This window comes from Excalfactoria chinensis, chromosome 11 (genome assembly GCF_039878825.1).
Source record: "Excalfactoria chinensis isolate bCotChi1 chromosome 11, bCotChi1.hap2, whole genome shotgun sequence".
NCBI lineage: Eukaryota > Metazoa > Chordata > Aves > Galliformes > Phasianidae > Excalfactoria > Excalfactoria chinensis.
Genome location: NC_092835.1, coordinates 1,571,982 through 1,591,978, shown reverse-complemented (window position 1 = coordinate 1,591,978; position 19,997 = coordinate 1,571,982). Strand labels below are relative to the sequence as shown.

At 52.9% G+C, this 19,997-nt stretch overlaps 1 protein-coding gene across 2 annotated transcripts in view; it reads left to right on the top strand.

Moving 5' to 3' along the window:
* Positions 1 to 19,997, top strand: part of ZNF469 (zinc finger protein 469) — a 121,768-nt gene that overhangs the window by 81,010 nt on the left and 20,761 nt on the right. For both annotated transcript variants that reach the window (XM_072346864.1, XM_072346863.1), the window contains exon 2: positions 5,831 to 5,937. The gene's annotated coding sequence lies outside the window, so the exon portion shown is untranslated. The remainder of the gene's footprint in view (positions 1 to 5,830; positions 5,938 to 19,997) is intronic.

Below are 19,997 nucleotides of genomic sequence, written 5' to 3'. Positions count from 1 at the left end.
TTTGCTCGCTTTCTCCCGCTGGGCACATGGATGCAGTTTTGTGGCTCAGCAGGAGGAGAGGCAAGGCAAGTTTGGGTTGTTTTTATTAGACTTGAAAAGGAAGCTTGAAAGCAGACGTTCCTATGAGTCGTGAGCCCAGTCCGCACGTCGCAGCCGTGCCAGCACAGCCAAGTAGCAAAATCCTCACGTCGGCCGCTGCGCTCCCAGCTGCAGGAAGCTGCTGTCACCAGCAGCCAAACCCCTTGGTGAGGGCTGTGCTGTCCCATGCGCATCAGTTGATCCAACCTTAGGGTCCCTTCTTTGTCCTCATCAGCCCATCAGGTGGAGGGATTGTCACCATCTGGGGCTGAAAATATGTCTGGGGGCTTGGAAGGAGAAAGATAGATATGTGCACGCGTTCCTATTCAATCTGGATCTTGCTTTTGGATGGGACAGCCCCATATAGCGATGTGCTTCTGTGTGCTGGGATGGGTTTGTGATCAGAAACAGAGGGGACCTCTGTGCTCCTGGTTCACCTCCACCCCATCCCAGGTGCAGGGGGCATTTCAATGGGCAGCATTCTGCTCCCACTTTTGTTAATGCAGCACCTTGGGGCGGTGTAAATGGGCCTCTTAGCAGGGAAGAAGATGTGCAGAGCTGGGTGAGCAACAAAGCAGGGTTGCATGCAGTGCTTGATGCAACTCATTGCACAGATTAAAGGCTTGAATTGGGCTTCTCACACCGCTTGGGTGTCAGTGCAGCATCCTTGCAGCCAAACACACACAGCACTCGTGCCTCAGTTTCCCCATCACAGAGGTGGACAGAAGGGCAGCAGTACGTGCCTGGGATGGCTGGAATGTCCCCAGCCATGCCTCTCCATTGAGAGCCGACAGTGACCTATTTACCTACGGCAGAACTTTCTGCTCCACTTAGTTGACCCGGCACCTTTCTGTTTGCTCTAAGTCAGGAACGCTTCCTCCCAGCCAAGGCTGGCGCGCACGCAGGTATGTTTGCACGGGCACCCCGTGCCCAGCAGACAAACCTCTGCTCTGTGCATCCCCACTCCTTCACCTCAAAGGAATCCAGATCCTTTTTCTGCAAAATTCACCCCCAAAATCTCCCACGTTTCTCTTTGCCCCCATCCCTCCAAAGCTGCATGATCGTCATCTCAAGGACCGGCAGCGCTGCCGTAGAAAGGTGACATTGTTCTGCCCTCAGCATCCCGGCTCTGGAGGTGCCTCAGCCATGCGTGTTTGCATATGTTAAAAATATTTAGTCCTCTGCTAAAAAAATATTATGCCCGAGAGCTGGGGCCAGCTCAGTATAATGCCATCTATGTGTCTGTGGAGGAGGCACAGAGGGGCACTATTTGTGTTCAGAGCGTGCAAGGCAGCAAGGATGGGATGCTGCTGGCTGCAGGCGATGCTCTTATCCCCACAGAGGGATGTGGGGCAGTGAAGGCTCCTTGCTCTGGTGTGGGACTTTGCACTTGGATTGCTCCCTGCCTGGAGGAATAAGAGCTAGGAGGTAGACACTGGCTCTGAGAAATGGGACGGTGGGGATGAGATGGGGACAGCACAGTGCATGAGGCAGTGTGCAGAGATGGGTGCGTGCCTGAGGCTGCCCGCACTCATCTCACATGTGCTGTTGGGCTTCCCAGGGGAACTGTCAGCCATCTGAGGGCAACTGATGGCCTTTCCCAACCTCAGACTGGGGAGAGGCTTCCTGAGAAGTTCCAGGTAAAGCATACCGCTCCATCTGAGAGTGTGGGAGGCTGAACGCTGTCCCACTGCCCCATAGCAGCGTCTCCTGGTGAGATGCAGAAGGCTATGGAGCAGAGGGGAGCAGGGCTGGGGGCCGTCTGCAACATTAAGGGATCATTTCCTCCTCTTTTTCCTGACGGATTTATTTCTGAAGTGGGAAAAGGGGGTGAAATAATCCAGCAGAAGGTGTGAAGGAACCTCTATGCCTCCCTTCCCTTCTGCTTTTTGGGGGATTTTCCCCCACCAGCACCAGGAGAGGCATTCCCCCACACACTGCGCCCATTCACGGCATGGACTGAGCACAATGTATAGGAGGGTGAGCATCAATAAGGCCATTTATGAGCGGAGCCCTTTGCTGCGCGGGGCCGTGAATAAACTGTACAGCTCGCACAAAAATGTAAATGTTAGCGATCCCTTGGAGACATAATTACAGGAAAAAATAAGGACAGCTTTTCAGCCTTTGGGAAGCCAGCCTCCTTCTCCCCTTCCCCAGCTGCTGGGACACATCCTGCTGCCCGCTCCGTGCCGCAGCTCCATCCCATCCCGCTAATTAATTAACGAACGTGGCTCCTGCCCCGCACCGCGCGCTCGCCCTGCCTTGCATTCCTCAATCCCGTGTGCCACGGGCTCCTCTGGACCACAGTGAAAGGTTTCATTCATGCCTCCTCACTGCCTTCTAGAGTTACCACACCCTGGGCCTCCGCTCCGCAGCTCCTCTCTGTTTTCCTTTCATTAGCAGGATTCCCAGCTTGAATGTCTGCAAAGGGCTGGGAAGGGATGCTACAACCCTACTGGCGTTGGGGCTGTGCAAACAGCCGCCCCGCGCTTGCCACGAGGGCAAGAATGCCAAAATCATCCTTCGTTTTTAACTTCTTCCCCTAAGATCGGGCTATAGAAGCTACTCATAGTGCAGCTCCATTTGCTTTGTGCCTCAGTTTCCCCTTGCATAACCTGCAGATCTCCATTTGAACTCCAGGATGCGATGGCTTTGGGGCACTGCTGCCAGGATGGTGCCTAACGTGGAGTCTCTATGCTGGGGATCATTGAGGGCATATGGAAACCCTGATGTGCTCAGCTTCCCCCTGAGCCACTCTGTTCTGCAGAGCCTGAGATTAGAGAGCGAGAAAATGACATTCTGAGAAATCAGTGCTTGGGCCCAGAGGGGTCACGGAGAGCTTACAGGAGGGAGCATGGGGACATGGAGCCCCCACTGTCCCTCTGCCCCCAATGATGGATTTATAGAGTAGCTGGTGAAGCAAATTGGCATGCGGCAAGTTTTCCAGCTAAAAAAGAGAGGGGATTTCACCAGCAGTGCAGAGCAAAGCATTAACTTCATGCTGCCCATCTGTTGCCTTGCTGCCTTGGAAGTGCCCATCCCCTGTCCAAGGTGGAGGTGGTGATCCTCTCTCCTTGGAGATGTGAGGCTGTGGGTGGGTATGCTGATGATGAGCACCCAGGTGGGAAGGGGCCAGGGAAGGGGTGCAGAAGCACTGTCCCCTTTGTCAGCAGTGATGGTGTGGTGCCCAGGATCCCACAGGTGCTCCCCATACTCTCTTGCAAACCATACAAGACAGACTAAATAAATAGCATTCTTGGCTCTTCAAGCTACTCTGCCCATGGAGCAGACTGCATGCTTTGTTGCTACCTGGCTATCATTCAGAGCAGTCCTGAGCTGCCAGGAGGGATGTGGAGCTGCCACTCCTGATGTCTTTGGTGCAGGGACTGCCCTCTTTTCCCTGCCACTTGGGCTGTGGCTTCATTAAGCCTGAAATAAAGGCAAAGCTAATGACAAAGATAAGCAGTGCTGCTGCATTGCTACCAGCCACAAGCTCCGATCCTCAGCATGTTTCCTGGGGCCATCCCAGGCAGCAGTGCTGTGCAAATCCAGGCTGGGAGTTCACACTGGGTGCTGTGGTCAGACCTGAGCTCTGTTCTCACCCCATTCCTCATGCAAAGCAAATCTTCCTCTGTCTTTTGTATCAGATAAGATGGGGTTGTTAGCACTGCTGGGGGAAAACCCGGCCAATTCCAGCTCCTCCAAAGGATGGGCTGGGCTGTATTTGGGCACAGGCGTGTATCTGTTTTAAGCAATGTTTATTAGCAAAGTATTCCACGTAGCAAGATGCACCTGGCTTTGATTTATGTTACACGAGAAACATCTTGGCCAAGGCCAAGAGCACAGAGCTCGGAGATGGGGGGGACACGAAGCGAACTATTCCTTCTACGCTGCATAATGAGATGTTTGCTGTACGACAATTATATAAGTGGTTTCATGTTGGTGGATTGAAAACAAATCCATGCATACAGCATGTAGTTTGGAAGGCATTGTTTTGCCTGCGAAAGAGCCTCCTCAAAAAGACCTTGCGTGGAGATGGAGAGCTGCATGAATTCATTCAGTCCATGGAGCTCGGGGAAGCTCCTCAGGAATAACCTCATTCCTTCTTTCTTCCCTCTTTCTTGCATGGGATGTTCTTGTTGGGACCATGTTTGTGTAATGCTTTGTGTTCCCCAAATAGACCCTCTAAGGGCTGGCGCAGCAGCACCCTCATTCATCCTATGGAGGGATGGATGGGCTCTACCTGCAGCAGAGCTGATGTTGGGGGTGTTCTCCCAAAAAAAAAGCCACCTTTGGAAAGCAAAAGCCAAGTAAAAAGGAGGAGAAAGAGAATGACATTAAATAGGAGCAACTTCAAACTGCATGAGATTTATTTGCAAGCAACACCTGATGCTGTTGGAGCACCGCCGCCGCTCCCTGCAAACCCTTGCAGTGCATTTGGTGCTGCAAAGGGGTGTTTGCTCTCACGGGACTGCATGGATGTGGACCAGGGGGGGGTTATTGCAGTCCTGCCTGCTGGTTGGGATGGAACAGCAGCCACTTCTTCATGCTGCAGAAGGGATGGGTGCAGTGGGACGGCGCCAGTGGGAATTGCTGGGTCACCCTGCTTGGCATCTCCATGGCAGAGCAGAGCAAAGTCCCCCAGCCTTTGAGCCCTACAAACTGGGGGGGGGGTGCTTTTTTTGCTATTATTTTGATTTGAATTTCCATTGCAAGCCATACAGCCAGGCTTGACCCTGCTGCCATCAGCCCTGACCCTGCAAGGTAGCTGTGGATGCACTGGGATGTAACTGGGAGATACCTGCGGTGCTGTAACCCCATACTGGCAGCTCTTCCCATCTGGCAGCAGCTGCCCCAGGAGCTGCCGTGCCAGCAAAGGCCTGAAAATGCAATCCATGAGCTGCTAGTTGGCAGCAGTCCTCTTCATGAAGGCTTTGGCTGAGGTTCCCTGGGTGCATTTCCTTATCCTTAGGGCACATCCCCACCTCTGTCCCCCCTCAGAAACTCCACAGCCACTTTTCCTCCCGTGCCGTATTCAGAGCAAAAGCACTTTGTTTTCTGGGTGTTTTTTTCTCCCTTTTTTTCTTTAATTTCCCCTTTTTTTCCCCCTCTTTCCTTCCCCTTTTCCTCCCCTTTTTCTTCTTTTCCTTGTTTCTTCTTTTCCCTTTCTCTTCTACAAACTTTTCCCTCTTCCTTTTTTCCCTTTTCCCCCCTTTTTTCCTCCTTTTCTTTCTCTTTCCCATTCCCCCCCTTTTTCCCCTTTAATTCCCTTCTTCATTCTTCATCCCTTTTCCCCCCCTTATCCCCACTCCCCCCTTTCCCCTTTTCTTTCTGCTTTCTGTTCTCCCTTTTTTCCCTCCTTTTTCCTCCTTTTCCCTCATTGTCTCTTTTTTCCAACTTTCTTCTTTTTTTTCCCCCTTTTTTCCTTCTTTTTCTTTTTCTCTTCATTTTTCCCTTCTTTTCTCTCTGTTTTCCTTTTATTTCCCCCCCTTTTTTCCCCTTTATTTTCCCTTTTCCCCCATTTTTATTCCCTCCCCCCTCTTTCTTTCCCTTTTCCCCCCCTTTTCTCCCCCCACCCCCCTATTTCTTCCCCCCATTCTTTATTCCTCTCCCCACCGGAGCTGCGGATCAATCTGTGCTCCTCTCTTTCTCCATCTCCCAACTTCTGTGTGCTACTGGCTGTGCACACCGAGGGGGCGTGAGCAGCTCCGTGCCTGCGGTCAGTAATGAAGACTTCTCTTTTTATACCCAGATTACGGAGGAGCTGCACGGGGGTGAGACGGCACCGCTTCATCCCCCGACTTGTTCATTTCCAGCCGAGGAGAATGCAGCCCTCCCCTCCGGCCACCCTATAATGAGGTGAGTAAACACCCTTTTGTCATTTAGGGCTTGCCGTGTCAATATTATTTCTGTTGGGTGGAAGGGTGGGAAGCAGAGCGTGCTGTTTGCCACATGTCACTGTTGGGGTTTTAATACCCAGCTCTGGAGCTTTCCTAGGGTTGGCTTCTTTCTGCGGTGGCCCTTGAACACAACTTTTCTCCCCCTTTTTTGTTCATTCAATGACTCGACATGGATTGTCAGCTTATAAATCGATGCTGCTGGGCTGCAAAGTATCCGGGCTGGATGTGCCATCCCCAGGCTTTCAAAAGGAAAAGACTTGCCGGTCCCTTCCCAGCCTCCTCCCCCCCCCCCCCACCCCATCCCACACCAAAGCTAAAAACCATCCCTGCTTTGTGGCCAGGGAGGGGATGCACTCCTGGGACACTGAACTCAGAGTGTGTCCCTGTCACTAGCGTGCTGGGAGATAAGGGGTTAACCCGCCCCCCTCCGCCCCGAGTTCATCTGCAAAAAATATGAAGTGAGGATGGATCTGCTCATCTGCCGAGCAGAGAAGTTGCCTTTGATGTCAAGTTGCCTTTCCTCCTTCTCCTCTTTTTTTTTTTCTCTTTTCATGATTTTCCCTTTTAACCCTTCTCCCGGTGTTGGAACCACCTCCCCCCCCTGGGGGGACTCATGGAGCTGAATCCCCATAGAGGTGGGATTTGGGGGACAGGTCCCTATGGGGCTGCCACCCCTTCCTATGCAAGCCACAGAGGCTCCGTGCCCAACCAGCACCTCCAGGCTGGGGACACCTCCTGTCCCCAGGAGACAACAGAGATTAGGGTGCTCAGGGCAAGAAAGAGGAGGCGTGTGTGTGGGGGGGGGGGTGTTCACCCCTTTTATTCTTGCAAGCAAAAGGAAAATCTCCGCGGCCGCTTTAAGGCAGGAGTCCCTTTAAGTGACTTTCCATTCGCTGCTTTGGAGAGCTGAGAATTCGGTTTCCCAGATTTCCTTTGAATTGTGAGCAGTAGTCAGAGGGAGTTTAAAAAAGGAGGAGGAAAAAAAAACTGTGCACACACACACACACACACAACTACTGTAAGCTCCGGGCAACCTACAGCAGCAGCGAGATTTGGAGGGGGTGAGGGGAGGGAAAAAGGGAGGTTAGAAAAATAGATCATCTGCTGGCATTCTGCTTCACTTTGTTAATCCCGTTGCTTCCTCCCTGCATGAGAAAGGGGCATGAGCACAGAGAGACCACCCCCCTCCCACCCCCCCCCGGGCAGTGGCTGTGGGCATTAGGGATGCTGTGCCCAGGATGCAGCGATGGGGTTAACCTTATTCGCCAGCTGGGGAGCATCATAAAACGCAGCCGTGCCCCACCAAATTAATTTGCACTTTCTTTTCCTAATGTTTGCTGGGGGAAGAACCAGAAAAAAAGAGAGAGAGAAAGAGAAAAAAAGACCCTAAATAAATAAGCAGGCTGGAAGGGGGCTGGGGAAGGCTCTGTTTCCTCAATTAGCTGGGACTTGCTTTCTCTTGACGAAGGGAAGGCAGCGCGTTTTAGCCTCTGGATTTGTGGAGCTTTCTCAAAGTGCCAAGTCTGGTTATACGGGGACTTGGGAGGGTTAGGTGGAGGAATCCGAGTCGTTCTCTGCTCTGTTAACTCCTTCGGGGCTGAGCGAGTGGCTTTGGAAACGTGTGCCTGGAGCGGAGGTGTTTGGCACCCGGGCTCTTTGGGGAGGGGATTCCCAACCCTCTGGGAGAGAGGTGCTGCAACCCTGGGAGCAAACTGCTGTGGGCTGAGAGTTCATCGTCACCCTCAGGGTGACTCACAAGGCCATGGGGAATGTACTCAACCCCTGCAGGGAGGCAGTGGGGTCGTTGTGGCCAGGAGGAGCGGCTGAGGGTGCATAAAGCCCCAGCGGTGCATCAGTGCTGCAAGGCGGAGCATCCTCTACCCTATGGCCATCAGGAACCATCGGGCACGCACTGACAGCAGGAGTTGCTCTTGGCAGTGTGAGGACATGGTCATGCTTTGGGGAAAATGCAAGAATTGGCTGCACAGCAGCACCTGACAGCACCTTTGGATGGAGAGCTCTGCGGGACATCCTATAATCACACTGCTGCAGGGGAAGCGCGCTCTGGCACAAGGTAGTCAGCTGTGTCACAGGTTGGCAGAATGCCTTCACCTGCATGGGAAAAATGCTTCTGGATGTTCAAAGCCACATCCTGACCTGTTCCACCCTTGGGAAGGAGAAGCACGGCCATGGGATTCCTCTACCCTCCCTGGGACTCCATCCCCATCATGTCGGCACAGCGCAGCGCTTTCACCCCTCGCTGGAACCGTAAAGGGGCCTTCAGAAGGAAGCAGAACTAACTCAAATTTAATTTACACTCACTTAGAGGCCTCTTTACATGGCTCAAGGAGCATAAAGGGGCCTTAATGTGGCCAGGAAGCAGCGCTGCGTGGATGTGCTGCATGGCTGTGGAGCTGCACACATCTCCATCTGCAACCCCAGATATGGGTGGACGTGGACTTACAGCATCACCCCGAATGGGGTCAGGCCTCATTGTCATGATGGGCTTTCAAGGAGCAACTTGCAGGGAGCAGTTCTTGGCTTCCCATGAAATCTGTGATGCTGTCCCATGCAACTTCTATTAAAAAGGATCAACCATCTGCCTGTCTGCAGTCAGAAAGTTCTCTCCTTCATAAGCGCTGTCTGCTTGGGCTTGGAAATGGGACTTCTTGTTATCGTCTCTCCCTGCTCTCTTTGGGCACAGAGCCCTGTGGATTTGCCATAGCTGAGTTTCTGTGGCTCAACACGGATGTAACTCCCCGAATCCCTCTGTTGCCTTTGTGTTATCACAAGCAAAGCAACTCCTGAGACTAAGGGTGATGAGGAAAACCTGTAAGCTTGTTTGGGGTTCGTTGGAGCCCCTCCAGCAATCACTGCTGATGCTCTGCTTATTGTAAAGCCTCAGTGTGGTGGCCAGTGGAGGTGATGCTGCACACTTGATCCTACAGCAGCATCCCAGCAAGCCAGGTGATGTTGGCGGGGAGAATGCATTGCTCCTCAGCATCACACAGGGGTAACTGAAAGGGCCCTGAGCTGCCTCCTCCACTCTGGAGCAGAGGGCAGAACCACCAACTTGTAGAGGGCAGCATGCTGACATCTAAGAAAACCATCTGGGTTTATCCCAACCCTGGTTCAGAAGGGAATATCCCACCCAGAGCTTTAGGGCTGCAGTTAATAGGGAGCCATTGAATTTATGGGCAGGTTTCATGGCACCTGTCCCCAGTGCTTCTGGGCTGGGAGTAGCAGACGTGTGCCGGGTGCTGGCAGGTATTTGCTCTGCGTTTTGGCCTCGGTGCAATGCTCCAGCCTCTCTGCCAGCCCCCGCTGCCTGCCCACCTGCTTTCCATGCAGCCGCCAGGCTGGGCTCCTTCCCGACCCACAGCTTTGGATTTGTCCCACGTCCCACACCTGGCATTATGGGACTTTGCTGGGCACGATGCACAGCAGCCTGCAAACCACTGGGCTCAAACCATGCACTGATAGCCATCTCCTTAGGAAGGCATGTGAAAAATGGAGCCGCAGGCAAGCATCAGTGTCCCCTTCAAAGCAGAGCCTCGTCTCAGTTTGAGTTGGATCTGCTGCTGTTTAATTACAAGTGAGCACCTACCCCCTCCCCATCCCCATGCCAGGGAATATTGAATGCCCCTTCCCATCAGGCTGCTGTGTTGAATTAACAGATGAACATCTTCATGCTCCAGCATGGGGTAACACCTCCAAATTTCTACCCTCCAAAGGAAGAATGAGGGGATCCCCATTTCTCACAGCGTCACACAACGCATTGCTTTCCCCTCTTGGCCAGGTGGGGAGCAGCCTCCCCATCAGCCCAGCATTGGGAGGAAGAGAAGGGGAGGAAGGCCAGGAGCGGGGACCAGCACCAGGGACTGTTCTGATCCCATCCAGCTTTAGGATTGGCTTTCATACACCAGCACCGATGGGAACAGATCCCTCGCTCCTGATTCTTAGCAGCATCTAGGATGGAAACGTTCCCAGCTGACAGCAAAATGCAACGTTGTGCAGTGATGAGAGAAGGGCAGCGGGCTGTGGAGTGCGCTGTGGACAGCATCCAGCACTGGTGGAGCAGAGCTGACCTGCTTTGGCCAGCTCCATTCCCATAACTCGCTCGTGTTTGCATTTAATTACGGACGTTAAAAGCCCTTTCTTTTCCCAACAACAAAGCCTTGAACCATACTTCAAAGTTGGGTTTCTGGGACAGTTGCATACCTTTTAAAAATAGCCCTCTGAGCGGTGCCAAGTGGTAAATGGATTGCAGAGGGCAGGTCCCCCACGTGGGGCTTCAAACAGCCCCGCAAGCATTGCTTTTTGGGTTGGCTTTTTTGTTAAGGAAACCTGCATTGCAGAGCAACGGGGAGATGATAAATTGATCACCAAGTCAAAGCAGATCCGCTGTTTTGGGATGGCACCAACAGGGAGCAGGGCAGAACCCCCGGTGTGACAGCCCAGCACGGTGCCGGCAGCATCCCAATCTGCCCACAGCATCCTTTGGGGTTGGGGCAGCCAGCATCTCCCAAACCCACATGGACACCATTCAGACACATCTGCACGGCTCACGTCCTGCAGCATCACTGCTGCCATTGGTATCAAGGTGCTGGGTGAAACAGCTTCACCTTTAGGGCCGGAGTAAACCACCCTGGAGGAAGCAAGCTGCTGTCTGCAGCACAAGTGTGTGGTTCCCGAGGAAAGGAGGCTGAGCTCAGCTCCGGGAAAAGCTCGTCAGATTCAGAGTGTGCTTTTCTTGGACTTCTGTGCTGTATTTATGCAGGCTGGTATGTGGGGAGTAATTAGAACCTCATCCCGAGCACTTGACGAGCGTGTTTTCCATTCTGGATGTTGACAGGTCAGGCTCTCCGGCCATCCCTCTGTGCCTAAAAATGTTGACATTTTGTCTGCTGAAAATAAACCAAAGGCCCATGAAGCTCCTGGAGCATGAAGCCGTGGCTGTTATGGATGGGGGGGTGGATGTCCATGTGTTTGTGGCACCTCTGGATTCCCCATGCCTGGATTTGGGATGATGGACAGAGAGCGAATGGCACATCAGAGTGCTCCATCCTGCAAATCAGAGTCTTTGCAGATTCTTATATCCAACCTGCAAACGGAGAGCTATGAGGATGCCAAGGCTGCATCTCACTCCTCTCTCTCTAAAAGACCTTTTCAAATCCTCAGGAAATACCCAGGAGGCAGCCTGGGCTTGGAGAGCTTAAGAAGCTGCTGGAGGAGGTTTTTCAGTGTGTGAACCAAAATGAAATCGTTTCAGTCGGTGCATGAAATGAACCCACAAGGGCTCGTGCACCTTGTGCAGGCTGGGGTGCCCGTCAAAACTGCCCCCCATCCTTGTTCAGCATGGCCCCCATGTCTCTGGGTGTCAGAGGATGGAATGCAGGGAAAACACAGGGGATGGGATGCAGGCATGGGATGCAGGGGATGGGATATAGGGGGGATGCAGAGAATGGGATGCAGGGAGAACACAGGGGATGGGATACAGGCATGGGATGCAGGGGATGGGATGCAGGGTATGCAGCTTGGGGAATGGGATGCAGGATGCAGGATGCAGGATGCAGGGAGGGATGGGATACAGGAGGGATGCTGGGCATGGAATTCAGGGTATGGGATATAGGGGGATTGCAGGGGTCAGGATGCAGTGTGTGGGATGTAGGGGGGATGCAGGGGATGCAATGCAGGGGGTGGGAGGCAAGATGCAGGTTGTAGGGAGGGATGAAATACAGGAAGGATGCTGGGCATGGGATTTGAGGCATGGGATGGAGGGGGGATGCAGGGGTGGCCATAACATTGCTCCCATCCCACTGAGCTGTTGCTAGCCCCTCATGTGGCAGGCTTGCTTTCCTCCTCACCCCCTCTCCGTGCCACCCAGCCCCACCGCGTAACGCCTCTCATTTCCCCTATAGATTAACTAAGGCTCAGAGTGAAAAGCTGTGCTTGGGCTGACCTAACCCCACACTGAAGCACTGCCGGGGGACACAAAGAGCTGCTGTTCGGCCCTCGCTGGCACCGGCCCCATGTCTGCTCCTGACACAATGGTGTTTTCCTTGGCTGGAGCTCAGAGGCGCGCGCTGGAGCTGGTGACAGGGTGTCGGGCTCGGCAGGGTTCCCACGCGCTCCCGGCTGGGCATCGTGGCCCCAAAGCATGGCACGGCCACTGTGTGATACCTGATGCTGCTGCAGAGCAGGGGAATGGCGCAGGATCAGCTGCATTGACACCGGGGCTGGCAGCTGCTTGGAAATGTTAAATGCATTCCATGTAGCTGTGAAAGATTGCTTCTGAAATGGAAAGTTTGGATGCTGCTCAGTGAAACTCTGCAATGCATCCCCAGCTCCGGTGCTGCAGCCTTCCCTGTCAGGCTGAGCTGTTATTCCAGATCAGGTCCTTCCTAGCATGTTCTCTGGGATGGGGAAGCATTTGTCTGCCATTTATTGAGCCCCAGCAGAAAGGTGCTGCTGGGCTGGTGGCAATGCAGCCCGGTGACAGCACAGTGCCATGGCAGTGCAGTGTGGAGACAGCATGAGCTTGGTGACAGTGCAACACAATGACAGTGCAGCTTGGAGACAATGCAACTTAGGGACAATGCAGTGTAGTGATAGTGCAACACAGTGACAGCACAGCACAGTGAGAGGTGCAACGTGATGACAGGACAGCATGGTGACAGTGCAGCATGGAGGCAGGGCATGCACAGCACCAGGCAGAGCGCATGCAGGTGGCTTCCATCAGCTCAGTGCATAGCAAAGCGTGAGAGCAGCAAGAGGCAGCCACACAGGGCAGGTTTGCAGAGCTTGTTGCTGTCATTGCCTTATTAAATAGAACCTGAACCCACAGGGAAGCACCTGGTGGCAGAGCCAAAGCTGCAGGCTGGAGAATTCAAGTGGGAAAGCTTTAGGAGTGAGGATAATTGGTGTTGGAAATGATTACGGAAGCTACTGTGAGCTCTGGTGTAGAATCTCCTCTCTGTCCAACAGCAGCTCTCAGGGTGAGACCAGAATCCATCAGCGTGATGTTCCTGGGCTGACTGATGGTGGGGAGCAATGATCATTGGAATGCATTGCATCCTTCTCATTCCAGAGCACTTCCCCAGCCCAACCATCTCCACTGCCAGCTTTCTGCCTCTGCCACTGAGCTGAAATGCTCCCGGGCTTGGATAGCAGTGGATTCTCAGTGAAATCTCTTCTTGGAGGAGGGAGGAATCCAGGCAAATGGAATGGGAATGTTGGCTGGGGAGGGTTTCGCAACACTTGAGTTCACTGAGGGATGGGCACAGGGCTGGGGCTGTCACTGGGAATCAGCTGTGGAACTGGGGACAATGGAACAGGGGCTGATAGGACAGGGGCTGGCAGCCCAGGGGGATGCTTTGCCCATCAAGATCCCAGCACCACTGTGCCTATGCATCTCAACACACGCAGCCCCACATACAGCAGCACCCACACCCACTGCACAAAATATAGCCAGTGCTAAGTTAAAAGCTAACAACACCAAGAGGCTCCCCGGGTAATGACTCCTCATGCTGGTTATCATCAGTTGAGAGGCCAAGTTGCAGGAGGGGCTGTCCATGGGCATTTTTCAGGCTCGGTGTCACAGCTCCCAGGGCACAATCAGGGGTCTGTGTGTCGAGGCTGAACGGTAGCCCCATTGGAAAGGTTTCGTGCCCTCTCTCAATTCCTGAGTAAACCTCTCGTCCCCCTGTCAGCTTTGATTTGTAATCGTAGTCGTGGCATCTGGTTTTCATATGAAGCGTGGAATACAGGGGATGCTGTCTGCTTGCTTCTGCCCAGAGCTATTCATCTGGGGCTGGCGAGGAGGAAAAAAAACCAGCCTGCTCCTGAAAGGCACTAATCATCACTGAGGCCACAGCAGAGAATGGAGCCGCTGTCCCCGTGTGCTGGGGCAGGAGGAGGAGGAGGTGAAGAGCCATCATCTGCCTGCAGGAGTGGGACCTCTGAATGGGATGGAGACAGGGATGGGCTTGCAGGAGTAGCTCATGAACAGCACTCACATACATGTGGCACATCTTGGCGGATGATTTGTCCCCAGTGTGCTCAGCAGCAGCATCTGGCACTGGGTGCTCTGCAGTGCAAGGGGCTCTTGCAAAAGCTTGCCTATGCAGGATGAGGCTGTGGTGCTTTGCATGCTCTCACAGTGCCAAAAATCAGTGCAGTTTTGCTTGTGGGTGAATGGGGTTTGTTTCAGTACGTTGTGATCAGAGCCTGCTTTGTGGATCAGATGGATTGCTGCAGAGGAGGAGCATCCAGAGATCCGCTGCTGTCCCTGCTCTCCATCAACAGGATGCCCCATAAAGCCCTTAGGGCAGCAAGTTTGACATCTTCTATAGCTCTAACTATAGATGATGCTCCAACTTTCCTACACCAGCTTATTTTCAGCAGCGAGGAATGCTCCAGAGGAAGCAATTTTGTTTTCCCCTCCTGTGTGGAACTTCCTAGGACGCAGCCTTTGATCCTGACTCCTGATGTTATCAAGGAGGAAGCTGCTGCTCTTTGAAGTGAGCTTCACGTTGTGCTTTAAACTTCTGGGGGTTGGGAGCCTACAGAGCCAAGGACATCTTTTGTACAGATCCACTGGGTCTGAGGGCTGGGAGCTCACATAGGGCTGCAAGAATTAGGTCACGTCCTGAGTCCCGCATGCAGGGTTTTGCTTGTCTGGGTCATCAGAAAACATCGTGCTTTGCATCTATAGTGGAAAGGTTAAGTTAGAGCCTGAAGCAATGATGGAGCACCTGGTGGGAAGGCAGGGCCAACCCAGGGGAGCTCAGCTGTATGCAATGTACCTGAGTGACTGGAAGGGCTGGAGCCGGGATCCACCCCTTCCCAGAGCTCATTTAAGGGTTGGCAGTGGAGCTGAGGGCATCTCTTGCTGGAGATTCCTGCTTAACTGCAGCCTTCTGAAGGTGGGCAGCTCTTTTTTCCTTCATTTCTGCCTCTGTAGCTGCTGCATTTGGGCTCATTCTCTTTTGCTGTAGCCAAAGGCTTTGCCATCCTGCTATTATCATCCCATTATAGCATTACAGCATCTCTGGTGAATTCACCCCAGAAATGTCTGTATTGATGCTACGGATCAGGCTGGAAGGAGAAAATAGGCAGGGAGTAGGAGTGGTTCCATCCTGGTTCTGGGGGAGTCAATGCACCTGGGGAGGGTTGGGGTGGATCTGGGTGGCAGAGATTGGTTCATTAAGGAGCCCTGAGCACAGCAAAAAGGGCACAGTGCTAATGAGTTGCACGGGGGCTGTATCAAGCATGACTCTTTCCATGCATTTAGCTGTGCTTATAGTGTGATAGTGCTTTCAGAATGACTGCCTCTGCTAGCTCAGGGCAGGCAGTGTTGTGTGTCCCCATCAACCCAAGCACAGCTGCAGGGAGGAGGATGATCCTCCTATGGAGGAGGATGCAGGCAGGTGACTCTACCAAAATCCCTACCATTGCTTTCTGCAGCAGCTTCTGTAGTGGAGCTTCTCTCAAATAACTCAAGGGGGGTTTGTAGCATGACAGCCTGAAGGTGATAGGACATGGTAGGTGGTCACTGTGATGGTGAATAGAACCCACCTCCAGCATCCCCAGTGCAAACATTCCCCTGACCCTGAGTACTGCCTTCTCCCACAGACCCAGCATGTGGGCTGCCTGCTGAGCACCACGGAACAAGCACAGCTGCCACAAGCAAAGGATTCACCCCCGGGGGCATCAGGAATGGCCTCTCCATTGCCCAGGAGCTGTCAGACAGAGCTGCACACAACTGGAGCGTGCAGGGAGCCCATGTAGGACAGAGCCATCTGTGGGTGCCAGGTGGGTGACAGCAACACAGCTGTGGGCAGGAGATGCCAAATGGATGGCAGAGCACATTTCTGGGCTGGAGGAGTGTTGGAGGGTGAGCTGTGTGCTCCAGCTTGTGTGTGCGTCAGGTGCAGCACTACCCATCCATCCCAGTCCTCCCAGGTGGACTATAGACCCGTAATGCCCTACGATGGAAGGCAGGCCCTTAATGCTCTAAGAAATTTCCTCTCTTTCCTCTGCTCCGTCTTCCCATCTTCCATCTTTCTTCTTGCTCAGGGATGTGATTTAGCAGAGGGGAGTTTGGCTTGGTTGCAGTTGGACTTGATGATCTTTAAGGTCCTTTCCAGCCTGAGCAATTCTATGATTCCCTTCCATAAGCTTTTAAACTTACCCCAAGAACTGCCACCTTCTGCTTCTGTGTGCTGACTTCAGTGCAGGGAAGCCACAGCTTTGCCTATGGTGCAGGATCTCCTTTGGGTTCTAAGTGGAAGCAAATGGTTTAAAAGGAAATTAAGTTTACAGCTCTATAAAAGTGGGGGGGAAGAAACTAAAAGCGTTTTATTGCTTCACCTGTCATTCCACTGAGGTGGGAAAGTAAAGGAATTCTTTGCATTTGTCTCCTTTCTGGAGGCAAAGAGGAGCAAACCCACCAATGGTGGCAATGTGAATTGCACTGCTGGGAGGTGGTGGTGCTGCTCCTGGCATTGGGGGATCAGTGGTGACCCACGGGGAAATGTGCTGAATGTGTCATTCCCATTGCAACCCTGCTTGTGGCCTCAGCTTTGCACCAAGGATGCTCTTGCACAGAGCTGGTGTGTGCTGTTGAAGGAGCGTGGAGTATTTTGAAGGAGGAGGAGGAGCCTGGCCCCAGCCCTCCCAGCTGTGTCAATAGAGGAGGAAGAAACAAAAGTCTTCTTTCTTCCTCTGTTCTTTTTGCAGAGGGGGACGTGCTGGTGGCTGTCATTGTGGGTTGGTTGGTACAGGACAAGGAGAAATGGTGCCACACTACTAGAAGAGGGGACATACAGACTGAGTCTAAGGGATGGCGCTTGCAGCCCTGAAGCCATGCTGGCTGTGTGCACCATCAGTTCCCTGCATGGAGCCCAACCTGATGTGGGGAGGATGAGTCACGCAGTGAGGAGATAAAGCAGAGCTGAGAGGAGCAGCTCTGATCCACGCCTGTCTTTGAAAAGCAGCAGATCAATGTGCAGAGTTCACGGGGGCATCATGATAGGGATCAGCTGCTCTCCTCTATCGTCCCCACTGCTGCTGTTGGTTCCCATGCGTATATCCATTTTAATCTCAAGGATGACGGGGAGAAATCATTCCTCCTCAGGCAGGAGAATGGGAGTCCCAGGGAGAGGGGAGAGGCATTAATTGCTTGAAGGAAGCATCTTCCATCAGCACCTGGCTTTGCAGTTGGGTTTGGCTGCGTGTTGGCAGCCGCAGCCACGCAAAGGGGAAACAACACAGCATGCTGCAATTAAACATCCTCCTCGTCGTAGTGCTACACGCAGCTCTTCCGCTGCTTTCTAAGTTTGGTGGCATAATTACAGCAGCAGGGCAGAGGCAGCATCTCTGGCTGTGCCAAGCCCTGCCTTCCAGGGATTTTTGGATCCCATCACCTGAAGGCTGGGCTGGGAGCTGGCAGCAGATAAAAGGGCTGAGCAGCTCCAGCTCTCCTCACTTTGGTCATGGTGTGAGGAAGCACAGGCAAGGGCCCTCCATGTCCCCCATGCTATGGTTATAGCTCTGGGTGTTCCATGGGCAGGCAGAGCGTTTTGCTGCCTTTGTAACAGGTTTGTGAGAAAGAGACTTAACAAAAAACAACCGGGCAACCACAGAGCACAAATCTGCTCCAGTCGGATGCTGCGAGTCCCAGTTTAGAAACCCACAGGGAGGACAATTAAAGAGCGAGCAGCAGAAGGAGGCTGGGTGTCAGGACATGGGAATGAGGGAGTTGTCTTCTCATTGTGCCTTTGCCTCCTCTCCTTGCCTTAGTTTGGGGGATCACAAGCCCATTTCCCTCCTGCTGATCCCCACTTTGTTATTGTAGGGTTGTTGGCACAGGTGGTTTGTGGTGATGCGGGTGCATGCATTGCTCCACACTACAGCACCCCTTGTGTGTGCCAGGATGTCTTGGCAGGGCCATGCACCCAGATCTCAGCCTGTCCAGGGATGGGCAGCACTGCAAGGGGTGTCCCACATCCGCTTCTATTTAAGGGACAAACTAGAACTGATGGGTAGTTTTCCCTTTGGTTGCATCTCTGTGTCTTTTCCATGAGCCAGCCCCAGTGTCCTTGCAAGTACATCCTTCTGGAACTCCCACCATGGGAATACCAGGACCCATGGAAAAGCCTTTTTGGGATGTAGGGGTGGCAGATACACACCTAGGGGCAATGGGCAGCAGGGCACAGGCACATACACAGATGTGCAGGCTGATGCACAGATGGACATATGGATGCACACACAGATGTACAAATGGACACACAGATGAATGCATAGGCAGACACACAGATGTGCAGGCAGACATGCAGACAAACACACACGTATAGATGGATGCACAGACTGACAGGCACAGATGCAGAGATGGATGTGCAGGCACACAGATGGATGGAGCAAAAAGTTGTGAGTGGGCCATGGGTGCATGCAGGGATGTGCTCCCCATGCTGGCTTACATTGATTCCCTATTGCTGAGATTGAGACTCCAGGTGAAGGAAAAAACACAGCTGGGGTGTGAATTCAGCATAAAACTATGCTGGGTTTGGTAATCCCCCTCTAGCACCGCAGCTCAGGGAAATGAATGGTTTCCGGCGGTATCACGTTGGGTATTGTCTGGGATAGATGGTGCTGGGAAGGAGGGGACACAGGGATGAGCATCCCCTGGGTGCAGCCCCTGCCTCTGGAGGAGGAGGAAAAGCTCAGAGAAGGGCTTTGCCTGTCGGTCAGAAGTGAGAAGTTTTATTTTTCAGTAGTATTTTTTTTTAATGATGAAAAATTGTCGCTGCCTGGAGAAATTCTGTTTTCCAGCCAGGGTATAAAAATAGACTTTATGTTTTTTTTTCCTTCGGGCGGGCTCCCAGAGGGTTGGGTCTTGGTGTTCTTTTGCTGTAATCCTTTGGCGGTTCAGATGAGGAGAGCATTGGGAAGCCTGGAGTGCTGTCCCTGATACCACAGAATGCACCATTTTCCTCCCAGTTCTGCTCACTGGAAGGATGCTCAGAGCCATCCCCACCTGCATCCCAGCCCCTCTGCAGGCAGGGTGTGTGTTAGCAGGGTCGATGCGGGCCGCCTTGCTTAGGTTCCAGTCTCATTCTGGAGGCAATCTCTATGCTTTTCAGCCACCCTTTGCTCACAGCATCACCTCACTGTGTAATTCAGCCCTGGGGATGGCTGCAGCTGTGCTCTCCCTGCAGGAAGGGCAGCAGCATCCTCTCCTTGGATCACCCTTCCTGTGTCAATGCATCCTTCTGCTCACCCTCATAATGATGCCCCAAAGCTGTCAGGAAATCCCTCAACCTCATTTTGCATCTTGTGAGCACATGTGGAGAAGGGATGCACAATGCTGCTGCACCCAACTGCTTCTTTACCTCTAGCAAAATGCAGGTGCCTTTCTTCAGCCCTGTGCAATAATACCCCGTGCTCATTCTTTGTGTATGTACATGTGCAGGGTTTGTTCTCTGCAGCCACAAGTGAGCCTGACCCCATCCTTGGGCAGCAAACCTTCCCCAGTTTCATTTCACTGCTGATTCAGAGATAGCATCAGATCTGCAGCCATGAGCTGTGAGCATCCATCCCTTGGTCTCAACGCCTGCAAAAAGGGAGAGGAACCCCATGAAGCTTCTTTGCAAGATACATCTGTCCCATCCATGCAGGCATCCCACAGGGCTCCTATGCCAGCCCCCAAAGCTTGGGGCAGGATCCTGCCATCGCATCCCAGCATGTTCTGCATGCAGCTGCTCCCATCACTCACACCAAGCAGCCAATTGAGGCATACCATGAATGTGCCTCTGTTCTTCAGCCCTTTTTACAGCTCTGTGTGGATTTTCTGGGCCCCACACCTTTTTGCTCCTTGAGAGAACAGAGGGCAGCTCTCAGCCTTGATGGCTGTCACAACTCAGTGGGGACTTTGGAGGTGCTGCCCCAAAATGCAATGCTTACACTGCACTAATGCATCAAGGCAGGCTGGAAGCTCAGCACAGCAAAGGTTGCATC